The sequence below is a fragment of the Dendropsophus ebraccatus genome, chromosome 3, assembly GCF_027789765.1.
Source record: "Dendropsophus ebraccatus isolate aDenEbr1 chromosome 3, aDenEbr1.pat, whole genome shotgun sequence".
NCBI classification, from domain to species: domain Eukaryota; kingdom Metazoa; phylum Chordata; class Amphibia; order Anura; family Hylidae; genus Dendropsophus; species Dendropsophus ebraccatus.
The window spans coordinates 20,528,264-20,541,266 of record NC_091456.1 but is presented as its reverse complement, the minus strand read 5'-3'; the positions used below and the strand labels follow the sequence as shown (position 1 = coordinate 20,541,266).

The window sequence follows — 13,003 nt, the reverse complement described above, 5'->3', positions numbered from 1 at the left end:
GTATATGAATGAAGACTATAGTAAAAAAAAATTAAAAAAAAGTGTTATAAAAGGTGTCTGCATGTTACCAGCTGGTCAGTTGCCAGGTATGACATTTTTTTGGCTCCAATACAATTCTGAAACAGGTTTCCCTACTTACCTTATGCAGTTTATAACACCAGTGTTTGTTATATAACAGTGTTGTTTTTAGGCTCCTAACACATCAATGCCTATGAGTGACTGCTACCTATACATCTTCTATTGTTATTGTTCATCTTGCTGTAAATCACCATATGACCATGTCAATGCAAATTGACACATGCCTATTAGAGATGAGCATGTTCGAGCCCAGTAGTTCAGCATTTGAATACTGGTGGCTGAAGAAGTTGGATGCAGCTGTAAGGAAAACATGGATACACCCTTAGGCTATGTTCACACTACGTATATGTCTGGCCGCATATTTTTCACGGCCGGACATATACGTGTAAAACTCCGGCCGGAATTTACGCAAGTTGCGGCCGGCTACGTACTGTCCGAGAACTTACACCCGTAAGCTACGTACGCTTCCCGAGCGGCGTACGTAGCGAACTGACAGCGGTATTTTACTGGGATATCTTCGGCTAGCCCCGGACACCCCACAGAACTTTTTGGATCGGCAAAACAAAGTGGAAAAAAGAAGAAATCACCACTCCGTACGGGATCGCATGTTACGCTACGGACATAAGTTACAGCATTTCCGTCCCGAAACAATGGTCTGGTTCATTTTTTACGGCGCCGCATACGATCCGGGCGTAAGTTCGTACGTAGTGTGAACTGTGCAGCCGTAGATCCTATACTTTCCATTGTACGCAAACTACGTAAATCTCCGGCGGCTTATTCACGGAGCGTGCTACGGCCGGAAAGTTACGTAGTGTGAACATAGCCTTAGGGTATGTTCTCACTGAGAAAATCAGACGGAATTCCGCAGAGGAACTTTCCGCCACCTGTTTATTTTTATAATGTCTCAATAGATCTTATCATTGTCTCCATCCATTTTATATTATCCATAGAACAGTCTAAGGATTCTTACAAAGTCCTCCAGCAGGCAAGGCTTGCACAGTTCCCTTACCTCATTATAAGACTATTTTATTTCATAAGAACAAGGGGTTCCGAAGAGTTGATAAAGACAAAGTACGCTAAGTTTCCTAAATATAACCCAGTAATAATAGCACTTGGAAATTTTCAGACTTGGAGAAATCAGTTATGTGGGCAATATGATTTACTTTCCAAATGCCCTTTGAGATGATTTTAATTAGAAAGATAAGGACATTTTGTAACCGCTGTTATTTCCTGAACTCCAAACTCATTGCTCAACTCAACCAGCCCAGCTGCCGCATTGTGAAACTTTCAAACACTTTTCTCATCAGCGACTAATCCTTGAAGGAGAGCGGTGGAAGATACGGGAGGCAGAAAGTCACAAGGTAATCACAAATTGTTAAGCTGTTTCCTTTGTTCACCAGCGAAGATTGTGGCACATTAATTACTTGTTTGTCACTTTACTGCAAAATAGGAAGATTAGGAATTGTCATTTTTTAATCTGTGTATGTTGCCTGTGTATAAATTAGTAGAGAAACTGATTTGGTGTATGAGATCAAATGAGGGCTGTAAGGAAAAGGGGATAAGCTGAGCTCGTTTTGGAAGTATACAGATGGTTAATTAAACTCGTTCTCCTAAAACAAGCCTAAAAGTAACTGCACAACTGTATATCCTAAGAGATGTTTTTTTTAAATGGACTAGAACTTATATAAAAAATATATATATTTATACATACAGTGGTCCCTTAACATAAGATATTAATTGGTTCCACGATGACCATTGCATTTTGAAACCAAAACTCTATGGAAAGCTGGTAATTGGTTCTAAATCCCCCAAAATGAGAAAAAAATGAAAATTTAAAGGAAAATAAGCAGCCAACTAATATAGATACAGCAAGTCCTTACATACAACAATCAGAAAGAGCTACAAGAGATGCTAAATTACTTTTTATGTAGAGGACTGGAGCATTTTCAGGTCCTGTACAGGTCACGCAGGGTCCCAGAAAAATAAAATTAAGCCACCCTTACCTGGTGCCCAAAGGTGCAACTCATCCTGGCACAGATACAGGACATGTAGTATCACACTGTACTGTAGAGAAGAGATACCAGACAGCCAACCAGTGCATGCACTTCACTAATACTGGGATTTTACCAGTAAAATGGCCACTAATCAGCTATTTTTTTTTCTTTTACATTTTCTGCAGATCTGGACTGTCTGTAACATTGTATGTTGAGCCTGGTCTCAAGTTACGATGGTCTAGAAAGTAACATTGTATGTTGAAAATATTGTATCTTGAGGCCATTGTAAATTGAGGGACCACTGTGTATACATATAACACTAAAACCATGGTGAAGTGAATAATATTGACTGTTACATTACTATGGTACTTGTCAATGGTTGGGATAAAAGAGCAAATGAACAGTCATTTCTTGAAGTTAATTTGTAGGGATCCAAGTAACAAGGGCCAGTTTGTGGTGACTAGATGACTTGGTAAGAGGTCATTCACATGTTCTGCAATTAAAACTAGAATAGGAGACAAGTAAGTGATTGTGGAGGGGTCCGACCTCCCTACCCCCTGGCAATCTTCAGATCGGCCCCTGACTACAGACACGGGTATGGCACGTGACCTTCGGCTCTATTCATTTTCTTTTTATTCAAAAGTAAACTCAGTTAGGTAAAGAGAAAATCAAGTAAAATCCAAATTTGTCTTGCCTTGACAGAGGAAAGCGGAAGTTAGCTTGAACCGTCATGGCAACAAAAACATAGATAGTACTTTTGTATTTTCTAACTTAGGGGATGGGGAAAGGAAAGAAGGGGTGGGGGAGTTTCTGGGGATGTGATAGGGTTAGAGAATCAGATCATCACAGGTATTACTGGCAGTAATAAGACAGAGGTATTGCACCAAGAACACACAAAGGGAGCACAAAGAAGAGTCAGTCAGCCAAGGAGAAGTTTCTACATTTAGCCCAAGGAGACCAAATTTTTGCAAAGGTGTGATGGCGTCTCTGTTCTCAGAAGGCCAACTCCTCTATGCGGTACAATTGGTCAACCTTCTGGACCCAGAGCTGCTCTAGAGGGGGTGTCGCCAACTTCCAGGAAGCTTCCAGTGGTCTGACCAGCCGCTGAGTGGTAAGGGAGAGATTGGGGGGTAGGGGCTTGATAAGGCAAGTCTCAGGGGTGCACGGGAAAGGAAGACCAATAAGTCAACTAATATGAGAGGAGCTACTGCTGTAAAACTTAGGAATCCCCTGGCAGTGCCACCACATATGCATGTAGGAGCCCGTAGTCACACCACATTTCCAGTAGGTATCTGAATACTCAGGGTTGATTTTGTGAAATTTAGAAAGAGTAAGATACCAGCGGCAGCAGACTTTGTATCCATGTTCTTGCAGCCTAATGCATGTAGAGATACTGTAAGTTTAGGAGCAGCAAGAATGGATTTAATCATAAGCTCAGTAAAAGTGACACCTAGGTCCCTTTCCCAAGCTTGTAAGAAGGTGCATGAGGCTGCACCGTCAGAGGAGGTTTCTACCAGGAGGTGTTTATAAAACATAGAAAGGAGTTCACTTGAAAAATCAGTTTCTCAAATTAGGTGGGCTGGGATGGTTCTATAAGGAGGTCACTGAAGGATTTAAGTGAGTTAAGCAATCTAGTGTAGAGGGCGTATTACGCAGGACGATTATCATTTGGTTTAAGAGCGTTTTGGTTTAAGAGCTCACAGTTTTTCAAAATTGTGACTTGGTGTAAGAGCATTGCTTTGGTTTAAGAACTCCCTGTACTGGATGGGAGCGCAAGTTGGGGAACAGCATGGTCTGCATAGAGTGCAGATCCACTTCAGGCTGGGGCTTACATCAGTGGACAGGACTGTGGAGGTAATCTCTTCATAGCTGTAACCAATCTCTCTCCGGACAGAGAGCGCTGCATGTATGTGCCCACATCTGCCCTGCTCATTCCTTCATACTCCCTGCAGTTTCTGTCACTCCTGATTGGTCCATGCTGAACACACACCCCTTCTCCATTGCTGTCATGTGACCACACAGATCTCTGACAGCAGCCCTGCTTCTTTAGTCTAGCCTGTTGTTCTAGGCTACTGCATTATGGGGATCTGCAGTTCCATACTGTATCTACAAAATGCTGCTGTTTTTTATGAACTTACTATATATTATACATCACATGCTGATACTGTAAAGTAACTGATAATATCACATATTCAGCTGTTTATAAATGTTTGTTTCATGTATTTAACATGTTATTCAGGATATAAAATCATTATTTTGGGGGGGTGGAACCAATTGTCTGCATTTCAATGATTTCTTATGGGAAAATTTGCCTTGGTTTAAGAGTGGATTTGGATTACAAGCGCAGTCCCGGAATGAATTATGCTCGTAATCCAAGGCACCACTGTATATTATTCAGATTTGAATCACAATTGTTTTGTGTTATAGCAGACCACTATAAAATGACCAACGAGAAATCGTTGATTGTTTGATAGAATCTTGACTTATTTTCATTGTTGCTCGTTCACAAATCGTTCAAACATCATTCAGTGTAATAACGATCATAATCCTGTGTAATAAGATGAATGATTAAGATCATTCCTCATATCCGTCGTTTGAGATTGTTTATCATTAATCGTCGAAAAATCGCTTTGTGTAATAGTACCTTAAGTTAGAAAGTCTAGTTTTGAGCAATTGGTGATTTGCCACACCTCCCTGTATATTGGGAGCAGTTCTTCTGGGAACAGCGAGTGCTAAGGCTGCGTGTTGAGCCGAAGAGAGAGGGGATAGCTCTATTCATTTTCTATGGAGCCTTCGAAAGAGCTGAGTGTTGTACTCTCTGATGGAAATACTATGTGTGAACAGAGCCAAAGGAGCCAAGGTAACCTCCCAAATTTCCTAGATCTTAATCCAATAAAGCATTCCAGAAGGTTGTTGATCTTTCACAAGGACAATAAATGTGTTATCAACAAATATTTACCTAACTTGGCACATTAATATTGATAACGTAACAAGTAGCGACAGAAAAACAAACATTACTCTCTGTTTCATTTTCTTCTCATTTTTTTCTTTCAATAAACTGTTAGCAATTTTAATTATGGGACATAGTTCACAAACATGAGACAGAGCATCAGCACAAGATAGGATAATCTGGGGGCCACGAACAAATACACAGCAGTCTTGTCTCCTTAACCCCTTTATGACCCGGCCCAAAATGGCCTAAATAACCAGGACAATTTTCATATTTGTATTTTTGTTGTTTTTGCTCCTCGCCTTCTAGGAGCTATAGCGCATGTATTTCTCTATCTAAAGGGCCCTGTTGTTTTTTTGTTTGCTTGTTTTTTCAGGAAAAAAGGATACTTCGTAATGGCGCCTTTCAATGTATCAAAAAATGTATGACGAAACCCCCCCAAAAAATAATTATGGAGTGAAGTTGGAAAATGCATTTTTGCAACTTATGGAGGGTTCCTGTGATTACATATTGCACTTTAAACTGACATGGTATATTTATTTTATACGTCAGTCTGAATACAAATATATGCACATTTTCATAATTTTTCTAATGTTTTACAAAAAAATGTTACAGTAAAACTTTTTTTTTTGCAAATATCATTACAATTGTCATATGGTGACTCTTATAAAGGTTTTATTTTTTTTCATCAACGGGGCTGTATGAGATCTAATTTTTTGCACCGCGAGCTCTAATAATTACGTACACTAAGAAATTAAATATGTTTATTTTTTAAATGTATTTATTTTTTTACATGTTTTATTTGTATAATGGGAAAGGGGTAATTTAAACTTTTATTGGTGGGGGGGCTTTTTACACTTTTTAAGTTCCCCTGGGGGACTATTATTTGCAACTATTGGTTGGCATATACTGTTCAATACTATGCCATTGCATAACATTGATCAGTATTATCAGCCTGATACAGGCTCAATGAGAAGATTACAGATTGGACCACACAGAGGTCACGCCACTAGGGGAGTTCAGAGGGCTGCACCGTGACCCCGCTCTGAACCGCTGCGATCCCAGATCCAATTGCTATCTGCAGTCCGAGACCGCGGCTATTAGCAGGTGCAGCCGATCACCGCTCCTGCTAATTAAGACTGTTAAATGCAGCTGTCAAACATGACAGCTGCCTTTAAATGTCCTCCATTTGCCTTTCCCTGGGGTCTAGTGGCTGGATCCCCCTCCCCCCGTGCGATGCGATTGCAGGGGGGATCCCTCCTGCTTACTGGCCCCGGACTCAGCGTCGGAATGACGCTCATCCCGGCTCGGTATTCTATTGATCTGGTCTGCAGCAGACCAGATCAATAGAGCGCCGATCTCATTGATACTATGCATACTATACTGATCTCTATAAGAGATCAGTGTTGTTATATTAGAAGTGTAAGTTAAAAAAGTAAAGTGTTTTTATTAATTAAAAATACCCTCCCCTAATAAAAGTTTGAATTACCTCCCTTTTTCTATTATATAAATAAAAATAAATAAATAAACATATTTAGAATGGTATTAAATTATCCCATTCCTGATCTAGCACAGTAAACGGCATAAGCGCAAAAAAACGCCAAAGTGCAAAATTGAGCATTTTTTGTCGCATCTAATCCCATAAAATTATAATAAAAAAGTCGCATATACGTAATCAAGGTACCGTTAGATCATGGCGCAAAGAATGACACCTCACATAGCCCCATAGACCTAAGGGTAAAAGCGCTATAAGCATGGTAATAGAGCAATTTTAAGTAACATTTATTTTCTTTTTTTCTTTTTAAATATATTTTTATTGATTTTCATAAGAAATCATAATACAATAAACAAGTAGCTGCATTGTGTATACAATTTAGAAAGATAGCAAACAGTTGCATAAATCAATACAGAATTCACAAGGAAAGAGAACATCCATTCTGATCCCTACAGAAATGAGGACATATTCAAAGAGGCAAGACAAATTAATAATGTGCTATTTTAGTTGTCACATTGTACCTTGCTACTTCTGTAATAATGGCGTTTAGTTTACCTGTAATAATCCTAGTGACCCTTTTAGAGATTCTGTGCAGTACCATTTCGTAAGAGCAAATGGGCACACAATGTTTTGGATATCTTGAACATCATAATACATAATAATAAAATGCTTCCATTTTTGAAAAAAGTATTTTGTGCCTGAATCTTTTTTCCTTTCTGTGTCCACCCTATCCACTCCAAAAAATATTTTCATCTGTCCTATCACCATCTCCACATCCGGGGTATTGGGCAACAACCATTTTGTAAATAGACATCTTAAGGCTACCAGCAAGGTAATATGCACTAACTGAGGGATCGCTTTACTCCTGTTGTCCGATTCGGCAGGACGTAGTTAGTGAAACAAGATTTCTTTCGGGTGAAGATTCAGCCTAATTGTGTAGTAAGAGTGAATGTAGGATATAATCTGTTCCCAATAGGCCACCGTAGAAGGACAAATCCAGACACCATGCCAGAGATTGATAAGAGGCGTCTGGCATTTGGGGCACTCCGTTATCCTGTCAGGGAAAGACACGGTAGGAAGGATATTAAACCCATATAGTGCAAAATGGGATAATTTAAAATATGTTTCCCATTTACGCACCATCGCGCAACCTTCTAAAATTACCTCCGTGATCTCGTCATCCGGTCAATGCGGCCCATTTATGAAATATCTTTTTTGGGTCAATTTTGAGAAAAGTGTTTCGCAAAGCATTGTAAAGTAATGAGATCTTTTGTGCACCACCATCTTTGATGCCATCCAAAATTTGTCGCTGCGATTCTTTACGTACATCCTTAGGCTATGTTCACACAACGTATGTTTTCGTAAAAGTACAGCCGTTGTTGCAATTGGCAACAATGGGTGTACTTTGTACGAAAACATACTTTGCCTCGCCTTCTATGGGATCCCGGCCGGAGCATATACACATCGTTTACGCGCCATCTGGGATGCCTCGTGGCGCTGCAAAGAACTGACATGTCAGTTTTCTGCGGCCGCTATTCAGTGAATAGTGGTCGTAGAAAACCGTGTCAGTGCACACTATGAAGCGAGCGGCTGCGGCCACAAGCTTCATAGTGTGCTGTGGGGAGTTCAGATACGGGCGCGCTTGAATGCGCCCGCAAAAGAACTCTGCAGCGTGAAAGATCATCTGGCCGGTACTGCAGAACCAGCCAGGAAGATCTTTTCAGAGGCCGGCCGATCTGTGACGGAACGGCCGGTCTCATACGCCATGTGAACGTGGCCTTAAGCCGTGACAAACAAAAGGCATGCACTTGGTTTATGTACATATTATGTGAGGATGGTAGCTGGAATTTTTGCTGAATTTCCTCTGGAGTAAGCCACTTATTAAATGTCTGGTCCATCAGGTCGCCCAACCTTTTAAAACCCCTATCCCACCATAGCCACAGCCAGGTCATATTTTGACCTCTTAAAAATTCCCAATGTTTGTGTAATGGCATGTGTTTGGACAGTAAAAAAGGAAGTGCAAAAAGCTTCCTGATTTCCTTCAACGCTATAATTACATTTATTTTCTTTAAAAGGTTTTTTTTTTTTTTTAAACCATCAAATAATATAAAAGTTATGCAAGTTGTAATCGTACTGACTTGTATTATATAACATGTCAGTTTAACCATATGACGAACGGTATAAAAATGAATCCCCCCAAATATATATATATTTTTTTTCAAATTTATTGCGCATTTAATTTTTTTCTTGTTTTCGCAGCGTATTTTATGCAAAAATTAAGTCTGCCATTGCAGAGTCAAATTAGTGGTGCAAAAAAAAGGGCTCATATGGGTCTGTTAGGGAAAAAAATACAAGTGCTATGGCCTTTTAAACACCAGGAGGAAAAAACTAAAACACAAAAACGAAAATTGGCTCCGTCCTTAAGGGGTTAAGAATACTTTTACTTCTCTTTTATTTTTTCATCTTACAAACACTGGGCAAAATACTACCGTGCCAAAGTGTCAGTACTCTGCAAGGGCACTGCAAGCAAGAATTTTATATTCCACCACACACTGTTCCCTGACTTCACAAAGTATCCCATATACACTATAGATCCTATTGGAAATATCTCAAGGTTACACTCCACCATCGCTTATTTTATATTGGTCCTTCACCTCATTATTGCTTCATGCAGAGACAGGAAACAGGTACACTGGAACAGAAAGCTAGTAAAATAAAAAAAGTGTTTGTTATGTTCTGAAAGAAAGTCACACTGATATTTGATGGCACATGTTCACACCAAGGACCTAAAATGAGCCAGGCATTATATTTTGTAAGTTCCAAAGTAACAATCTGGAAAAAAGAGCAAGAAGACATATTTCTGTTACAATCCATAGCGCCATAACAATCAGGCATAGAAATTTCTTTGTTCAAAGCGACTCTGTACCCACAATCTGCCCCCCCCCCCCCCCCAAAACCACTTGTACCGTCAGATAGCTGCTTTTAATCCAAAATCTGTCCTGGGGTCCGTTCAGCAGGTGATGCCGTTATTGTCCTAAAAAACAACTTTTAAATTTGCAGCCCTGTGCCCAATGGCTGTGGCCTAGATTGCGTATGCATTAGGCTGGCACACCCTCTCTGTCCCTTCTCCCCGCCCCCTTCATTATTAGGAATGCTCCAGGCAGACTGCCTCCTATTCATCAGCTGTGTGAATACTGAACATGAGCTGGATAGTTATGGCACCTATGCAATGTTCAGACAGGAGAAAATGTTCTAGGGGCATTGCTAATCATGAAGAGGGTGGGGAGGAGGGACGGAGGGGTGGTGCAAAGTTAGGGCACAGATATTGTAGGCCACGGCCGTTTGACACAGGACTGCCAGTTTAAAAGTTGTTTTTTAGGACAATAACTGCATCACCTGCCATCATTAAAGGGAACCTTATATACAATATGGTGCACTATATAGCGCTGTCCACTCTATGTTTGGGTCTGCGTATGAGTGTAGAGCTACTACCTGCAGGTAGCTCGTAATGGTAACAATATAAAACAAGGTATCTGATCGCGCTCCTCTTAATTACTAAGTCCACAGGGCGTTGGCTTGAAGTAGTGACTATTTGTTCTCAGGCTGAATGTACACAATAGTTATACCTTCTCACTACAATGAAGTGTGGAAGATAAATATATATAGATATATATGTAGAGACACAAATAGTAAATATTGGATGATAGATATTATATTTTGTATAAATAGTAGCGTTCCCCTAATCACAGCGTTATACTATCCAAGGCCAGTTTGTATACTTAAGAAATGGAGCTAAAATATACGCACTCACCCTCTCACAGTGATTGCATAGCAGAGTCCCAATGTGCTCCAGTAGTACAGCGGGTTTAGTCTGTTGTTCCAATATACCAAGACAATACTTGGTTTGCTGTTCTAATCCAATTCCGCACCCTACAATATATAATATGTTTGTTTATTTATTTAAATATTTTTATTTTTATAATGGGTAAGGAGGTATATTAAACTTTTATGGTGGTGGTGGTGGTGTGTGTGTGTGTGTGTGTGGGCGGGTGATAAAGGTTTTTAATACTTTTAAAACTTTTTTAATTACGCTTTTTTTAAACACTTTACTTCACTTTAAAACATGCAATCAATAGATTGCATATACTGATCTATGCTATGCCAAAGCATAGCATAGATCAGTGTGATCGCGATCTATGCATAAAGCCTGACTGAGAGCAGACTCTATACATAGAACGCCGATCCAACAGGACTGAGGTAAGTGGCTTATCCTGTTAATGACTACCTTAAATGCCGCAATCGCTACAGATTGCTGCGTTTAAGGGGTTAATGACAGGCAGCTGCGGGATCGCAGCTGCCTGTCATTATCCTCAGCTCCCATGACACTGATGTGTGCAGGGCCGTTCTCACTGCAGTGGTCCCACACACATCAAACCCCTCGAGATATGTGCAGCAGGAACGTATATCTACATATTACTGACTAGAAGGGGTTAACACAGAATGATCAGGTATTTCAACCAACATGTTACAAATTATACTGAATCCTTTCCCACAAAGTTATATATCAATCTGCTCAGCTCTTCCTGCTCCATAACATGATGCCGATAGATTAGATAGCATTGTCTTGGTGACAGTTTCCCTTTAAGGTGGGACTTTACAAAATATATATTTTTTGTTTAATTATAGTCCCCATGTACACCACATTATTTTTTTTATTTATCTGGAACTGTATAAAATAGCATGTCTTCTGTAAATTGACAGATGTGAGGGGATATTTGGCACAATAAATACAGTTGTATGTGTAAATAATCAGCTTACTTACGGGCAGATCCTGGTGAGAAGTGTAAGTATGCCAGGTATTCAGGCAGCTTCTCTCTGTAGTACCAGCTGGGAGATTCAGCCTGAGTACAGGACTTGGTTTTCTAGGCACGTAATAGGAACAGTGAGAGGCCTTATGAAACATCTGTTGTTACTTGCACCCCATAAATTGTGTTTCGCTTGCAATTTTTACAACAATAATATATTTCAATAGAACGGGTGTCCTGGAAAACTGTGCCGCAAAGTAAGTTTTGGACAGTTTTATGAAACGGAAAATCTGGAAGGGAAGCTTAAAACTGTAAAATGAAGTTGTCATACCATACTGGAAAAATCTGCTGCACTTATCAATCTCAATTTGCTTGTTTGGTCACTAAGTATTCATAGGACAAATATTTTGCAGTTTAACCACACTGAACGTCTGAAAGTCAAGCTGTGTGACAGCTGGAAATGTCAAGCCATTTCGCAAAAATAGTACTAAAACCACAGGGCACCAAGAAGTACTGGTTTATTTCTTGATAAATTCAAAGCAATATTTTTCAGGGTTTGAAAAAATATCAACTACTCTGTCAAGTAACACAGTGTATGGGAAACTCTGTGAACTTCTCTAGTCAGTTTCTTTAGTGGCTGTTGTAGTCTGAGGCTATGTTCACACAATGTACGTTTAATATTAAAGGAGAAGTCTAGTGAAAATTTTTATTAAAGTATTGTATTGCCCCCCAAAAGTTATACAAATCCCCAATATACACTTATTACGGGAAATGCTTATAAAGGGCTTTTTTCCCTGCACTTACTACTGCATCAAGGCTTCACTTCCTGGATAACAAGGTGATGTCACTTCCTGGATAACATAGTGATGTCACGCCCCGACTTCCAGAGCTGTGTGGGCTGTGGCTGCTGGAGAGAATGATGGCAGGGGAACACTGAGGAACACAGGGCACTGCATCCCCCTGCCATCATCCTCTCCAGCAGCCACAGCCCGCACAGCTCTGGGAGTCGGGTCGTGACATCACCATTTTATCCAGGAAGTGAAGCCTTGATGCATTAGTAAGTGCAGGGAAAAGAGCCCTTTATAAGCATTTCCCGTAATAAGTGTGTATTGGTAATTTGTATAACTTTTGAGGGGCAATACATAAATCTAATAAAAATTTTCGCTTCTCTTTTAAGCGATCTTAAAAACTATCGCAATTATGATTTTTCTTACGAATATTCTAACAATTTTTCTAACGATTTATTTATCTAAACACTGATCGTTATAAAAACAAATTGTTGCTTCAAAATCGTTAAACGCTCGATTGGGCGAATTATCGCTTCGTGTAAACGCAGCATAACACCAGTTGATTTGAAAGAATTTTTTTGGGGGGTGAAAAAAACCCTTTAAGCCATTCCCCTTCTGCCGCAATCACAATACAAGCCAATTACAATCTATATTGTAGTGACCGAATGTTTCTTATCCGCTTTAAGGATGCTTTCTGCTCATGATACAGATCACTTTAAATGTATTAGGCTATAAAACAAATACAATAGTATTTTGTTACCAAAAAAAATCATCAATGTGTGAAATGAGATCTTTATATGTCATGTCTAACAGAGCTATAATCTCCTGACTTATGTCACCGCTACAAAATGAAAACTACAAAGAGATCTATGGGTGACAACAAACCAGGGTTT

The 13,003-nt window shown here is 39.7% G+C and overlaps 1 protein-coding gene across 3 annotated transcripts in view; it reads left to right on the top strand.

Moving 5' to 3' along the window:
• The first annotated feature begins 1,317 nt into the window (after nucleotides 1-1,317).
• Nucleotides 1,318-13,003, top strand: part of TANGO2 (transport and golgi organization 2 homolog) — a 121,532-nt gene continuing 109,846 nt past the window's right edge. For 2 of the 3 annotated variants that reach the window (XM_069961068.1, XM_069961070.1), the window contains exon 1: nucleotides 1,318-1,439. The gene's annotated coding sequence lies outside the window, so the exon portion shown is untranslated. Of the gene's footprint in view, nucleotides 1,440-3,082; nucleotides 3,184-13,003 lie in introns of those variants that run through there. The other variant, XM_069961071.1, reaches the window with a different exon arrangement.